We start from the raw sequence: 14,941 nt of genomic DNA on the forward strand, positions 1-14,941 counted from the left end.
GGTTGTGGAGGTGTGGTTTGTAAGGGCCCAAACAAGGGTTAGGGTTAGGGTTGGAAAACAACCTGGATTTTTTTAAATGCCTTGACTGTGCTCTAGGGTGCATTTGAAATGCAGGAAAAGTGTTGGTTTGTTATTTCCTCGATTACGAATTTTTACCAATTTTACAGTTTTTTCTACTCCATATACTGTACATATCAAAATGATGGTCAAGATTGGAGATTGTGATAATACACTTTCTAAATGCTAAACTCCCTTAATTATTGCATGTCAAAAGCAAATTAAAAAGATAGTTTTAGCCACACATTGGTGGTAATTGCAATCCTTACCTTTTAAATGTAGGAAACAGTTTGCTTTTATGTGCAATTTAAGCAGCAAGTAAAGAAAAAAGATCTGGATATCTGAAAGTTTTTCACAGCTGACACTATAAAATACTTTAAATGTGCAACTTTGAATGTTTCTGGCTGATTTGGAGTCATCTGGGTTACATTTTGGGCACTGTATTTGTAGGCAAGGTTGTGGAGGTGTGGTTTGTAAGGGCCCAAACTAGGGTTAGGGTTAGGGTTGGAAAACAACCTGGATTTTTTTAAATGCCTTGACTGTGCTCTAGGGTGCATTTGAAATGCAGGAAAAGTGTTGGTTTGTTATTTCCTAGATTACGAATTTTTACCAATTTTGCAGTTTTTTCTACTCCATATACTGTACATATCAAAATGATGGTCAAGATTGGAGATTGTGATAATACACTTTCTAAATGCTAAACTCTCTTAATTATTGCATGTCAAAAGCAAATTAAAAGGATAGTTTTAGCCAGACATTGGTGGTAATTGCAATCCTTACCTTTTAAATGTAGGAAACAGTTTGCTTTTATGTGCAATTTCAGCAGCAAGTAAAGAAAAAAGATCTGGATATCTGAAAGTTTTCCACAGGTGACACATTAAAATACTTTAAATGTGCAACTTTGAATGTTTCTGGCTGATTTGGAGTCATCTGGGTTCTATTTTGGGCACTGTATTTGTATGCAAGATTGTGGAGGTGTGGTTTGTAAGGGCCCGAACTAGGGTTAGGGTTAGGGTTGGACAACACCTAGATTTTTTGTAAAGCCTTTATTGTGCTCTAGGATGCATTTGTAATGCAGGAAAAGTGTTGGTTTGTTATTTCCTCAATTAAGAATTTTTACCAATTTTGCAGTTTTTTCTACTCCATATACTGTACATATCAAAATGATGGTCAAGATTGGAGATTGTGATAATACACTTTCTAAATGCTAAACTCTCTTAATTATTGCATGTCAAAAGCAAATTAAAAGGACAGTTTTAGCCAGACATTGGTGGTAATTGCAATCCTTACCTTTTAAATGTAGGAAACAGTTTGCTTTTATGTGCAATTTCAGCAGCAAGTAAAGAAAAAAGATCTGATTATCTGAAAGTTTTTCACAGCTGACACTATAAAATACTTTAAATGTGCAACTTTAAATGTTTCTGGCTGATTTGGAGTCATCTGGGTTACATTTTGGGCACTGTATTTGTAGGCAAGGTTGTGGAGGTGTGGTTTGTAAGGGCCCAAACTAGGGTTAGGGTTAGGGTTGGAAAACAACCTGGATTTTTTTAAATGCCTTGACTGTGCTCTAGGATGCATTTGAAATGCAGGAAAAGTGTTGGTTTGTTATTTCCTCGATTACGAATTTTTACCAATTTTACAGTTTTTTCTACTCCATATACTGTACATATCAAAATGATGGTCAAGATTGGAGATTGTGATAATACACTTTCTAAATGCTAAACTCTCTTAATTATTGCATGTCAAAAGCAAATTAAAAGGATAGTTTTAGCCAGACATTGGTGGTAATTGCAATCCTTACCTTTTAAATGTAGGAAACAGTTTGCTTTTATGTGCAATTTCAGCAGCAAGTAAAGAAAAAAGATCTGGATATCTGAAAGTTTTCCACAGGTGACACATTAAAATACTTTAAATGTGCAACTTTGAATGTTTCTGGCTGATTTGGAGTCATCTGGGTTCTATTTTGGGCACTGTATTTGTATGCAAGATTGTGGAGGTGTGGTTTGTAAGGGCCCGAACTAGGGTTAGGGTTAGGGTTGGACAACACCTAGATTTTTTGTAAAGCCTTTATTGTGCTCTAGGATGCATTTGTAATGCAGGAAAAGTGTTGGTTTGTTATTTCCTCAATTAAGAATTTTTACCAATTTTGCAGTTTTTTCTACTCCATATACTGTACATATCAAAATGATGGTCAAGATTGGAGATTGTGATAATACACTTTCTAAATGCTAAACTCTCTTAATTATTGCATGTCAAAAGCAAATTAAAAGGATAGTTTTAGCCAGACATTGGTGGTAATTGCAATCCTTACCTTTTAAATGTAGGAAACAGTTTGCTTTTATGTGCAATTTCAGCAGCAAGTAAAGAAAAAAGATCTGGATATCTGAAAGTTTTCCACAGCTGACACATTAAAATACTTTAAATGTGCAACTTTGAATGTTTCTGGCTGATTTGGAGTCATCTGGGTTCCATTGTGGGCACTGTATTTGTAGGCAAGGTTGTGGAGGTGTGGTTTGTAAGGGCCAGAACTAGGGTTAGGGTTGGACAACACCTAGATTTTTTGTAATGCCTTTACTGTGCTCTAGGATGCATTTTAAATGCAGGAAAAGTGTTGGTTTGTTGTTTCCTCGATTAAGAATTTTTACCAATTTTGCAGTTTTTTCTACTCCATATACTGTACATATCAAAATGATGGTCAAGATTGGAGATTGTGATAATACACTTTCTAAATGCTAAACTCTCTTAATTATTGCATGTCAAAAGCAAATTAAAAGGACAGTTTTAGCCAGACATTGGTGGTAATTGCAATCCTTACCTTTTAAATGTAGGAAACAGTTTGCTTTTATGTGCAATTTCAGCAGCAAGTAAAGAAAAAAGATCTGGATATCTGAAAGTTTTTCACAGCTGACACTATAAAATACTTTAAATGTGCAACTTTAAATGTTTCTGGCTGATTTGGAGTCATCTGGGTTACATTTTGGGCACTGTATTTGTAGGCAAGGTTGTGGAGGTGTGGTTTGTAAGGGCCCAAACTAGGGTTAGGGTTAGGGTTGGAAAACAACCTGGATTTTTTTAAATCCCTTGACTGTGCTCTAGGATGCATTTGAAATGCAGGAAAAGTGTTGGTTTGTTATTTCCTCGATTACGAATTTTTACCAATTTTACAGTTTTTTCTACTCCATATACTGTACATATCAAAATGATGGTCAAGATTGGAGATTGTGATAATACACTTTCTAAATGCTAAACTCTCTTAATTATTGCATGTCAAAAGCAAATTAAAAGGATAGTTTTAGCCAGACATTGGTGGTAATTGCAATCCTTACCTTTTAAATGTAGGAAACAGTTTGCTTTTATGTGCAATTTCAGCAGCAAGTAAAGAAAAAAGATCTGGATATCTGAAAGTTTTTCACAGCTGACACTATAAAATACTTTAAATGTGCAACTTTGAATGTTTCTGGCTGATTTGGAGTCATCTGGGTTACATTTTGGGCACTGTATTTGTAGGCAAGGTTGTGGAGGTGTGGTTTGTAAGGGCCCAAACTAGGGTTAGGGTTAGGGTTGGAAAACAACCTGGATTTTTTTAAATGCCTTGACTGTGCTCTAGGATGCATTTGAAATGCAGGAAAAGTGTTGGTTTGTTATTTCCTCGATTACAAATTTTTACCAATTTTACAGTTTTTTCTACTCCATATACTGTACATATCAAAATGATGGTCAAGATTGGAGATTGTGATAATACACTTTCTAAATGCTAAACTCTCTTAATTATTGCATGTCAAAAGCAAATTAAAAGGATAGTTTTAGCCAGACATTGGTGGTAATTGCAATCCTTACCTTTTAAATGTAGGAAACAGTTTGCTTTTATGTGCAATTTCAGCAGCAAGTAAAGAAAAAAGATCTGGATATCTGAAAGTTTTCCACAGGTGACACATTAAAATACTTTAAATGTGCAACTTTGAATGTTTCTGGCTGATTTGGAGTCATCTGGGTTCTATTGTGGGCACTGTATTTGTAGGCAAGGTTGTGGAGGTGTGGTTTGTAAGGGCCCGAACTAGGGTTAGGGTTGGACAACACCTAGATTTTTTGTAATGCCTTTACTGTGCTCTAGGATGCATTTGAAATGCAGAAAAAGTGTTGGTTTGTTGTTTCCTCGATTAAGAATTTTTACCAATTTTGCAGTTTTTTCTACTCCATATACTGTACATATCAAAATGATGGTCAAGATTGGAGATTGTGATAATACACTTTCTAAATGCTAAACTCTCTTAATTATTGCATGTCAAAAGCAAATTAAAAGGACAGTTTTAGCCAGACATTGGTGGTAATTGCAATCCTTACCTTTTAAATGTAGGAAACAGTTTGCTTTTATGTACAATTTAAGCAGCAAGTAAAGAAAAAAGATCTGGATATCTGAAAGTTTTTCACAGCTGACACTATAAAATACTTTAAATGTGCAACTTTGAATGTTTCTGGCTGATTTGGAGTCATCTGGGTTACATTTTGGGCACTGTATTTGTAGGCAAGGTTGTGGAGGTGTGGTTTGTAAGGGCCCAAACAAGGGTTAGGGTTAGGGTTGGAAAACAACCTGGATTTTTTTAAATGCCTTGACTGTGCTCTAGGGTGCATTTGAAATGCAGGAAAAGTGTTGGTTTGTTATTTCCTCGATTACGAATTTTTACCAATTTTACAGTTTTTTCTACTCCATATACTGTACATATCAAAATGATGGTCAAGATTGGAGATTGTGATAATACACTTTCTAAATGCTAAACTCCCTTAATTATTGCATGTCAAAAGCAAATTAAAAAGATAGTTTTAGCCACACATTGGTGGTAATTGCAATCCTTACCTTTTAAATGTAGGAAACAGTTTGCTTTTATGTGCAATTTAAGCAGCAAGTAAAGAAAAAAGATCTGGATATCTGAAAGTTTTTCACAGCTGACACTATAAAATACTTTAAATGTGCAACTTTGAATGTTTCTGGCTGATTTGGAGTCATCTGGGTTACATTTTGGGCACTGTATTTGTAGGCAAGGTTGTGGAGGTGTGGTTTGTAAGGGCCCAAACTAGGGTTAGGGTTAGGGTTGGAAAACAACCTGGATTTTTTTAAATGCCTTGACTGTGCTCTAGGGTGCATTTGAAATGCAGGAAAAGTGTTGGTTTGTTATTTCCTAGATTACGAATTTTTACCAATTTTGCAGTTTTTTCTACTCCATATACTGTACATATCAAAATGATGGTCAAGATTGGAGATTGTGATAATACACTTTCTAAATGCTAAACTCTCTTAATTATTGCATGTCAAAAGCAAATTAAAAGGATAGTTTTAGCCAGACATTGGTGGTAATTGCAATCCTTACCTTTTAAATGTAGGAAACAGTTTGCTTTTATGTGCAATTTCAGCAGCAAGTAAAGAAAAAAGATCTGGATATCTGAAAGTTTTCCACAGGTGACACATTAAAATACTTTAAATGTGCAACTTTGAATGTTTCTGGCTGATTTGGAGTCATCTGGGTTCTATTTTGGGCACTGTATTTGTATGCAAGATTGTGGAGGTGTGGTTTGTAAGGGCCCGAACTAGGGTTAGGGTTAGGGTTGGACAACACCTAGATTTTTTGTAAAGCCTTTATTGTGCTCTAGGATGCATTTGTAATGCAGGAAAAGTGTTGGTTTGTTGTTTCCTCAATTAAGAATTTTTACCAATTTTGCAGTTTTTTCTACTCCATATACTGTACATATCAAAATGATGGTCAAGATTGGAGATTGTGATAATACACTTTCTAAATGCTAAACTCTCTTAATTATTGCATGTCAAAAGCAAATTAAAAGGACAGTTTTAGCCAGACATTGGTGGTAATTGCAATCCTTACCTTTTAAATGTAGGAAACAGTTTGCTTTTATGTGCAATTTCAGCAGCAAGTAAAGAAAAAAGATCTGATTATCTGAAAGTTTTTCACAGCTGACACTATAAAATACTTTAAATGTGCAACTTTAAATGTTTCTGGCTGATTTGGAGTCATCTGGGTTACATTTTGGGCACTGTATTTGTAGGCAAGGTTGTGGAGGTGTGGTTTGTAAGGGCCCAAACTAGGGTTAGGGTTAGGGTTGGAAAACAACCTGGATTTTTTTAAATGCCTTGACTGTGCTCTAGGATGCATTTGAAATGCAGGAAAAGTGTTGGTTTGTTATTTCCTCGATTACGAATTTTTACCAATTTTACAGTTTTTTCTACTCCATATACTGTACATATCAAAATGATGGTCAAGATTGGAGATTGTGATAATACACTTTCTAAATGCTAAACTCTCTTAATTATTGTATGTCAAAAGCAAATTAAAAGGATAGTTTTAGCCAGACATTGGTGGTAATTGCAATCCTTACCTTTTAAATGTAGGAAACAGTTTGCTTTTATGTGCAATTTCAGCAGCAAGTAAAGAAAAAAGATCTGGATATCTGAAAGTTTTCCACAGGTGACACATTAAAATACTTTAAATGTGCAACTTTGAATGTTTCTGGCTGATTTGGAGTCATCTGGGTTCTATTTTGGGCACTGTATTTGTATGCAAGATTGTGGAGGTGTGGTTTGTAAGGGCCCGAACTAGGGTTAGGGTTAGGGTTGGACAACACCTAGATTTTTTGTAAAGCCTTTATTGTGCTCTAGGATGCATTTGTAATGCAGGAAAAGTGTTGGTTTGTTATTTCCTCAATTAAGAATTTTTACCAATTTTGCAGTTTTTTCTACTCCATATACTGTACATATCAAAATGATGGTCAAGATTGGAGATTGTGATAATACACTTTCTAAATGCTAAACTCTCTTAATTATTGCATGTCAAAAGCAAATTAAAAGGACAGTTTTAGCCAGACATTGGTGGTAATTGCAATCCTTACCTTTTAAATGTAGGAAACAGTTTGCTTTTATGTGCAATTTCAGCAGCAAGTAAAGAAAAAAGATCTGGATATCTGAAAGTTTTCCACAGCTGACACATTAAAATACTTTAAATGTGCAACTTTGAATGTTTCTGGCTGATTTGGAGTCATCTGGGTTCCATTGTGGGCACTGTATTTGTAGGCAAGGTTGTGGAGGTGTGGTTTGTAAGGGCCAGAACTAGGGTTAGGGTTGGACAACACCTAGATTTTTTGTAATGCCTTTACTGTGCTCTAGGATGCATTTTAAATGCAGGAAAAGTGTTGGTTTGTTGTTTCCTCGATTAAGAATTTTTACCAATTTTGCAGTTTTTTCTACTCCATATACTGTACATATCAAAATGATGGTCAAGATTGGAGATTGTGATAATACACTTTCTAAATGCTAAACTCTCTTAATTATTGCATGTCAAAAGCAAATTAAAAGGACAGTTTTAGCCAGACATTGGTGGTAATTGCAATCCTTACCTTTTAAATGTAGGAAACAGTTTGCTTTTAAGTGCAATTTCAGCAGCAAGTAAAGAAAAAAGATCTGGATATCTGAACGTTTTTCACAGCTGACACTATAAAATACTTTAAATGTGCAACTTTAAATGTTTCTGGCTGATTTGGAGTCATCTGGGTTACATTTTGGGCACTGTATTTGTAGGCAAGGTTGTGGAGGTGTGGTTTGTAAGGGCCCAAACTAGGGTTAGGGTTAGGGTTGGAAAACAACCTGGATTTTTTTAAATGCCTTGACTGTGCTCTAGGATGCATTTGAAATGCAGGAAAAGTGTTGGTTTGTTATTTCCTCGATTACGAATTTTTACCAATTTTACAGTTTTTTCTACTCCATATACTGTACATATCAAAATGATGGTCAAGATTGGAGATTGTGATAATACACTTTCTAAATGCTAAACTCTCTTAATTATTGCATGTCAAAAGCAAATTAAAAGGATAGTTTTAGCCAGACATTGGTGGTAATTGCAATCCTTACCTTTTAAATGTAGGAAACAGTTTGCTTTTATGTGCAATTTCAGCAGCAAGTAAAGAAAAAAGATCTGGATATCTGAAAGTTTTTCACAGCTGACACTATAAAATACTTTAAATGTGCAACTTTGAATGTTTCTGGCTGATTTGGAGTCATCTGGGTTACATTTTGGGCACTGTATTTGTAGGCAAGGTTGTGGAGGTGTGGTTTGTAAGGGCCCAAACTAGGGTTAGGGTTAGGGTTGGAAAACAACCTGGATTTTTTTAAATGCCTTGACTGTGCTCTAGGATGCATTTGAAATGCAGGAAAAGTGTTGGTTTGTTATTTCCTCGATTACGAATTTTTACCAATTTTACAGTTTTTTCTACTCCATATACTGTACATATCAAAATGATGGTCAAGATTGGAGATTGTGATAATACACTTTCTAAATGCTAAACTCTCTTAATTATTGCATGTCAAAAGCAAATTAAAAGGATAGTTTTAGCCAGACATTGGTGGTAATTGCAATCCTTACCTTTTAAATGTAGGAAACAGTTTGCTTTTATGTGCAATTTCAGCAGCAAGTAAAGAAAAAAGATCTGGATATCTGAAAGTTTTCCACAGGTGACACATTAAAATACTTTAAATGTGCAACTTTGAATGTTTCTGGCTGATTTGGAGTCATCTGGGTTCTATTGTGGGCACTGTATTTGTAGGCAAGGTTGTGGAGGTGTGGTTTGTAAGGGCCCGAACTAGGGTTAGGGTTGGACAACACCTAGATTTTTTGTAATGCCTTTACTGTGCTCTAGGATGCATTTGAAATGCAGGAAAAGTGTTGGTTTGTTGTTTCCTCTATTAAGAATTTTTACCAATTTTGCAGTTTTTTCTACTCCATATACTGTACATATCAAAATGATGGTCAAAATTGGAGATTGTGATAATACACTTTCTAAATGCTAAACTCTCTTAATTATTGCATGTCAAAAGCAAATTAAAAGGACAGTTTTAGCCAGACATTGGTGGTAATTGCAATCCTTACCTTTTAAATGTAGGAAACAGTTTGCTTTTATGTGCAATTTAAGCAGCAAGTAAAGAAAAAAGATCTGGATATCTGAAAGTTTTTCACAGCTGACACTATAAAATACTTTAAATGTGCAACTTTGAATGTTTCTGGCTGATTTGGAGTCATCTGGGTTACATTTTGGGCACTGTATTTGTAGGCAAGGTTGTGGAGGTGTGGTTTGTAAGGGCCCAAACTAGGGTTAGGGTTAGGGTTGGAAAACAACCTGGATTTTTTTAAATGCCTTGACTGTGCTCTAGGGTGCATTTGAAATGCAGGAAAAGTGTTGGTTTGTTATTTCCTCGATTACGAATTTTTACCAATTTTACAGTTTTTTCTACTCCATATACTGTACATATCAAAATGATGGTCAAGATTGGAGATTGTGATAATACACTTTCTAAATGCTAAACTCCCTTAATTATTGCATGTCAAAAGCAAATTAAAAGGATAGTTTTAGCCAGACATTGGTGGTAATTGCAATCCTTACCTTTTAAATGTAGGAAACAGTTTGCTTTTATGTGCAATTTCAGCAGCAAGTAAAGAAAAAAGATCTGGATATCTGAAAGTTTTCCACAGGTGACACATTAAAATACTTTAAATGTGCAACTTTGAATGTTTCTGGCTGATTTGGAGTCATCTGGGTTCTATTTTGGGCACTGTATTTGTATGCAAGATTGTGGAGGTGTGGTTTGTAAGGGCCCGAACTAGGGTTAGGGTTAGGGTTGGACAACACCTAGATTTTTTGTAAAGCCTTTATTGTGCTCTAGGATGCATTTGTAATGCAGGAAAAGTGTTGGTTTGTTGTTTCCTCTATTAAGAATTTTTACCAATTTTGCAGTTTTTTCTACTCCATATACTGTACATATCAAAATGATGGTCAAAATTGGAGATTGTGATAATACACTTTCTAATTGCTAAACTCTCTTAATTATTGCATGTCAAAAGCAAATTAAAAGGACAGTTTTAGCCAGACATTGGTGGTAATTGCAATCCTTACCTTTTAAATGTAGGAAACAGTTTGCTTTTATGTGCAATTTAAGCAGCAAGTAAAGAAAAAAGATCTGGATATCTGAAAGTTTTTCACAGCTGACACTATAAAATACTTTAAATGTGCAACTTTGAATGTTTCTGGCTGATTTGGAGTCATCTGGGTTACATTTTGGGCACTGTATTTGTAGGCAAGGTTGTGGAGGTGTGGTTTGTAAGGGCCCAAACTAGGGTTAGGGTTAGGGTTGGAAAACAACCTGGATTTTTTTAAATGCCTTGACTGTGCTCTAGGGTGCATTTGAAATGCAGGAAAAGTGTTGGTTTGTTATTTCCTCGATTACGAATTTTTACCAATTTTGCAGTTTTTTCTACTCCATATACTGTACATATCAAAATGATGGTCAAGATTGGAGATTGTGATAATACACTTTCTAAATGCTAAACTCTCTTAATTATTGCATGTCAAAAGCAAATTAAAAGGATAGTTTTAGCCAGACATTGGTGGTAATTGCAATCCTTACCTTTTAAATGTAGGAAACAGTTTGCTTTTATGTGCAATTTAAGCAGCAAGTAAAGAAAAAAGATCTGGATATCTGAAAGTTTTTCACAGCTGACACTATAAAATACTTTAAATGTGCAACTTTGAATGTTTCTGGCTGATTTGGAGTCATCTAGGTTCTATTGTGGGCACTGTATTTGTAGGCAAGGTTGTGGAGGTGTGGTTTGTAAGGGCCCGAACTAGGGTTAGGGTTGGACAACACCTAGATTTTTTGTAATGCCTTTACTGTGCTCTAGGATGCATTTGAAATGCAGGAAAAGTGTTGGTTTGTTGTTTCCTCGATTAAGAATTTTTACCAATTTTGCAGTTTTTTCTACTCCATATACTGTACATATCAAAATGATGGTCAAGATTGGAGATTGTGATAATACACTTTCTAAATGCTAAACTCTCTTAATTATTGCATGTCAAAAGCAAATTAAAAGGACAGTTTTAGCCAGACATTGGTGGTAATTGCAATCCTTACCTTTTAAATGTAGGAAACAGTTTGCTTTTATGTACAATTTAAGCAGCAAGTAAAGAAAAAAGATCTGGATATCTGAAAGTTTTTCACAGCTGACACTATAAAATACTTTAAATGTGCAACTTTGAATGTTTCTGGCTGATTTGGAGTCATCTGGGTTACATTTTGGGCACTGTATTTGTAGGCAAGGTTGTGGAGGTGTGGTTTGTAAGGGCCCAAACAAGGGTTAGGTTTAGGGTTGGAAAACAACCTGGATTTCTTTAAATGCCTTGACTGTGCTCTAGGGTGCATTTGAAATGCAGGAAAAGTGTTGGTTTGTTATTTCCTCGATTACGAATTTTTACCAATTTTACAGTTTTTTCTACTCCATATACTGTACATATCAAAATGATGGTCAAGATTGGAGATTGTGATAATACACTTTCTAAATGCTAAACTCCCTTAATTATTGCATGTCAAAAGCAAATTAAAAAGATAGTTTTAGCCACACATTGGTGGTAATTGCAATCCTTACCTTTTAAATGTAGGAAACAGTTTGCTTTTATGTGCAATTTAAGCAGCAAGTAAAGAAAAAAGATCTGGATATCTGAAAGTTTTTCACAGCTGACACTATAAAATACTTTAAATGTGCAACTTTGAATGTTTCTGGCTGATTTGGAGTCATCTGGGTTACATTTTGGGCACTGTATTTGTAGGCAAGGTTGTGGAGGTGTGGTTTGTAAGGGCCCAAACTAGGGTTAGGGTTAGGGTTGGAAAACAACCTGGATTTTTTTAAATGCCTTGACTGTGCTCTAGGGTGCATTTGAAATGCAGGAAAAGTGTTGGTTTGTTATTTCCTAGATTACGAATTTTTACCAATTTTGCAGTTTTTTCTACTCCATATACTGTACATATCAAAATGATGGTCAAGATTGGAGATTGTGATAATACACTTTCTAAATGCTAAACTCTCTTAATTATTGCATGTCAAAAGCAAATTAAAAGGATAGTTTTAGCCAGACATTGGTGGTAATTGCAATCCTTACCTTTTAAATGTAGGAAACAGTTTGCTTTTATGTGCAATTTCAGCAGCAAGTAAAGAAAAAAGATCTGGATATCTGAAAGTTTTCCACAGGTGACACATTAAAATACTTTAAATGTGCAACTTTGAATGTTTCTGGCTGATTTGGAGTCATCTGGGTTCTATTTTGGGCACTGTATTTGTATGCAAGATTGTGGAGGTGTGGTTTGTAAGGGCCCGAACTAGGGTTAGGGTTAGGGTTGGACAACACCTAGATTTTTTGTAAAGCCTTTATTGTGCTCTAGGATGCATTTGTAATGCAGGAAAAGTGTTGGTTTGTTGTTTCCTCAATTAAGAATTTTTACCAATTTTGCAGTTTTTTCTACTCCATATACTGTACATATCAAAATGATGGTCAAGATTGGAGATTGTGATAATACACTTTCTAAATGCTAAACTCTCTTAATTATTGCATGTCAAAAGCAAATTAAAAGGACAGTTTTAGCCAGACATTGGTGGTAATTGCAATCCTTACCTTTTAAATGTAGGAAACAGTTTGCTTTTATGTGCAATTTCAGCAGCAAGTAAAGAAAAAAGATCTGATTATCTGAAAGTTTTTCACAGCTGACACTATAAAATACTTTAAATGTGCAACTTTAAATGTTTCTGGCTGATTTGGAGTCATCTGGGTTACATTTTGGGCACTGTATTTGTAGGCAAGGTTGTGGAGGTGTGGTTTGTAAGGGCCCAAACTAGGGTTAGGGTTAGGGTTGGAAAACAACCTGGATTTTTTTAAATGCCTTGACTGTGCTCTAGGATGCATTTGAAATGCAGGAAAAGTGTTGGTTTGTTATTTCCTCGATTACGAATTTTTACCAATTTTACAGTTTTTTCTACTCCATATACTGTACATATCAAAATGATGGTCAAGATTGGAGATTGTGATAATACACTTTCTAAATGCTAAACTCTCTTAATTATTGCATGTCAAAAGCAAATTAAAAGGATAGTTTTAGCCAGACATTGGTGGTAATTGCAATCCTTACCTTTTAAATGTAGGAAACAGTTTGCTTTTATGTGCAATTTCAGCAGCAAGTAAAGAAAAAAGATCTGGATATCTGAAAGTTTTCCACAAGTGACACATTAAAATACTTTAAATGTGCAACTTTGAATGTTTCTGGCTGATTTGGAGTCATCTGGGTTCTATTTTGGGCACTGTATTTGTATGCAAGATTGTGGAGGTGTGGTTTGTAAGGGCCCGAACTAGGGTTAGGGTTAGGGTTGGACAACACCTAGATTTTTTGTAAAGCCTTTATTGTGCTCTAGGATGCATTTGTAATGCAGGAAAAGTGTTGGTTTGTTATTTCCTCAATTAAGAATTTTTACCAATTTTGCAGTTTTTTCTACTCCATATACTGTACATATCAAAATGATGGTCAAGATTGGAGATTGTGATAATACACTTTCTAAATGCTAAACTCTCTTAATTATTGCATGTCAAAAGCAAATTAAAAGGATAGTTTTAGCCAGACATTGGTGGTAATTGCAATCCTTACCTTTTAAATGTAGGAAACAGTTTGCTTTTATGTGCAATTTCAGCAGCAAGTAAAGAAAAAAGATCTGGATATCTGAAAGTTTTCCACAGGTGACACATTAAAATACTTTAAATGTGCAACTTTGAATGTTTCTGGCTGATTTGGAGTCATCTGGGTTCTATTTTGGGCACTGTATTTGTATGCAAGATTGTGGAGGTGTGGTTTGTAAGGGCCCGAACTAGGGTTAGGGTTAGGGTTGGACAACACCTAGATTTTTTGTAAAGCCTTTATTGTGCTCTAGGATGCATTTGTAATGCAGGAAAAGTGTTGGTTTGTTGTTTCCTCAATTAAGAATTTTTACCAATTTTGCAGTTTTTTCTACTCCATATACTGTACATATCAAAATGATGGTCAAGATTGGAGATTGTGATAATACACTTTCTAAATGCTAAACTCTCTTAATTATTGCATGTCAAAAGCAAATTAAAAGGACAGTTTTAGCCAGACATTGGTGGTAATTGCAATCCTTACCTTTTAAATGTAGGAAACAGTTTGCTTTTATGTGCAATTTCAGCAGCAAGTAAAGAAAAAAGATCTGGATATCTGAAAGTTTTCCACAGCTGACACATTAAAATACTTTAAATGTGCAACTTTGAATGTTTCTGGCTGATTTGGAGTCATCTGGGTTCTATTGTGGGCACTGTATTTGTAGGCAAGGTTGTGGAGGTGTGGTTTGTAAGGGCCAGAACTAGGGTTAGGGTTGGACAACACCTAGATTTTTTGTAATGCCTTTACTGTGCTCTAGGATGCATTTTAAATGCAGGAAAAGTGTTGGTTTGTTGTTTCCTCGATTAAGAATTTTTACCAATTTTGCAGTTTTTTCTACTCCATATACTGTACATATCAAAATGATGGTCAAGATTGGAGATTGTGATAATACACTTTCTAAATGCTAAACTCTCTTAATTATTGCATGTCAAAAGCAAATTAAAAGGACAGTTTTAGCCAGACATTGGTGGTAATTGCAATCCTTACCTTTTAAATGTAGGAAACAGTTTGCTTTTATGTGCAATTTCAGCAGCAAGTAAAGAAAAAAGATCTGATTATCTGAAAGTTTTTCACAGCTGAAACTATAAAATACTTTAAATGTGCAACTTTAAATGTTTCTGGCTGATTTGGAGTCATCTGGGTTACATTTTGGGCACTGTATTTGTAGGCAAGGTTGTGGAGGTGTGGTTTGTAAGGGCCCAAACTAGGGTTAGGGTTAGGGTTGGAAAACAACCTGGATTTTTTTAAATGCCTTGACTGTGCTCTAGGATGCATTTGAAATGCAGGAAAAGTGTTGGTTTGTTATTTCCTCGATTACGAATTTTTACCAATTTTACAGTTTTT

The sequence above is a fragment of the Lepisosteus platostomus genome, chromosome 13, assembly GCF_059453375.1.
Source record: "Lepisosteus platostomus isolate fLepPlt1 chromosome 13, fLepPlt1.hap1, whole genome shotgun sequence".
In the NCBI taxonomy this organism is placed as follows: Eukaryota; Metazoa; Chordata; class Actinopteri; order Semionotiformes; family Lepisosteidae; genus Lepisosteus; species Lepisosteus platostomus.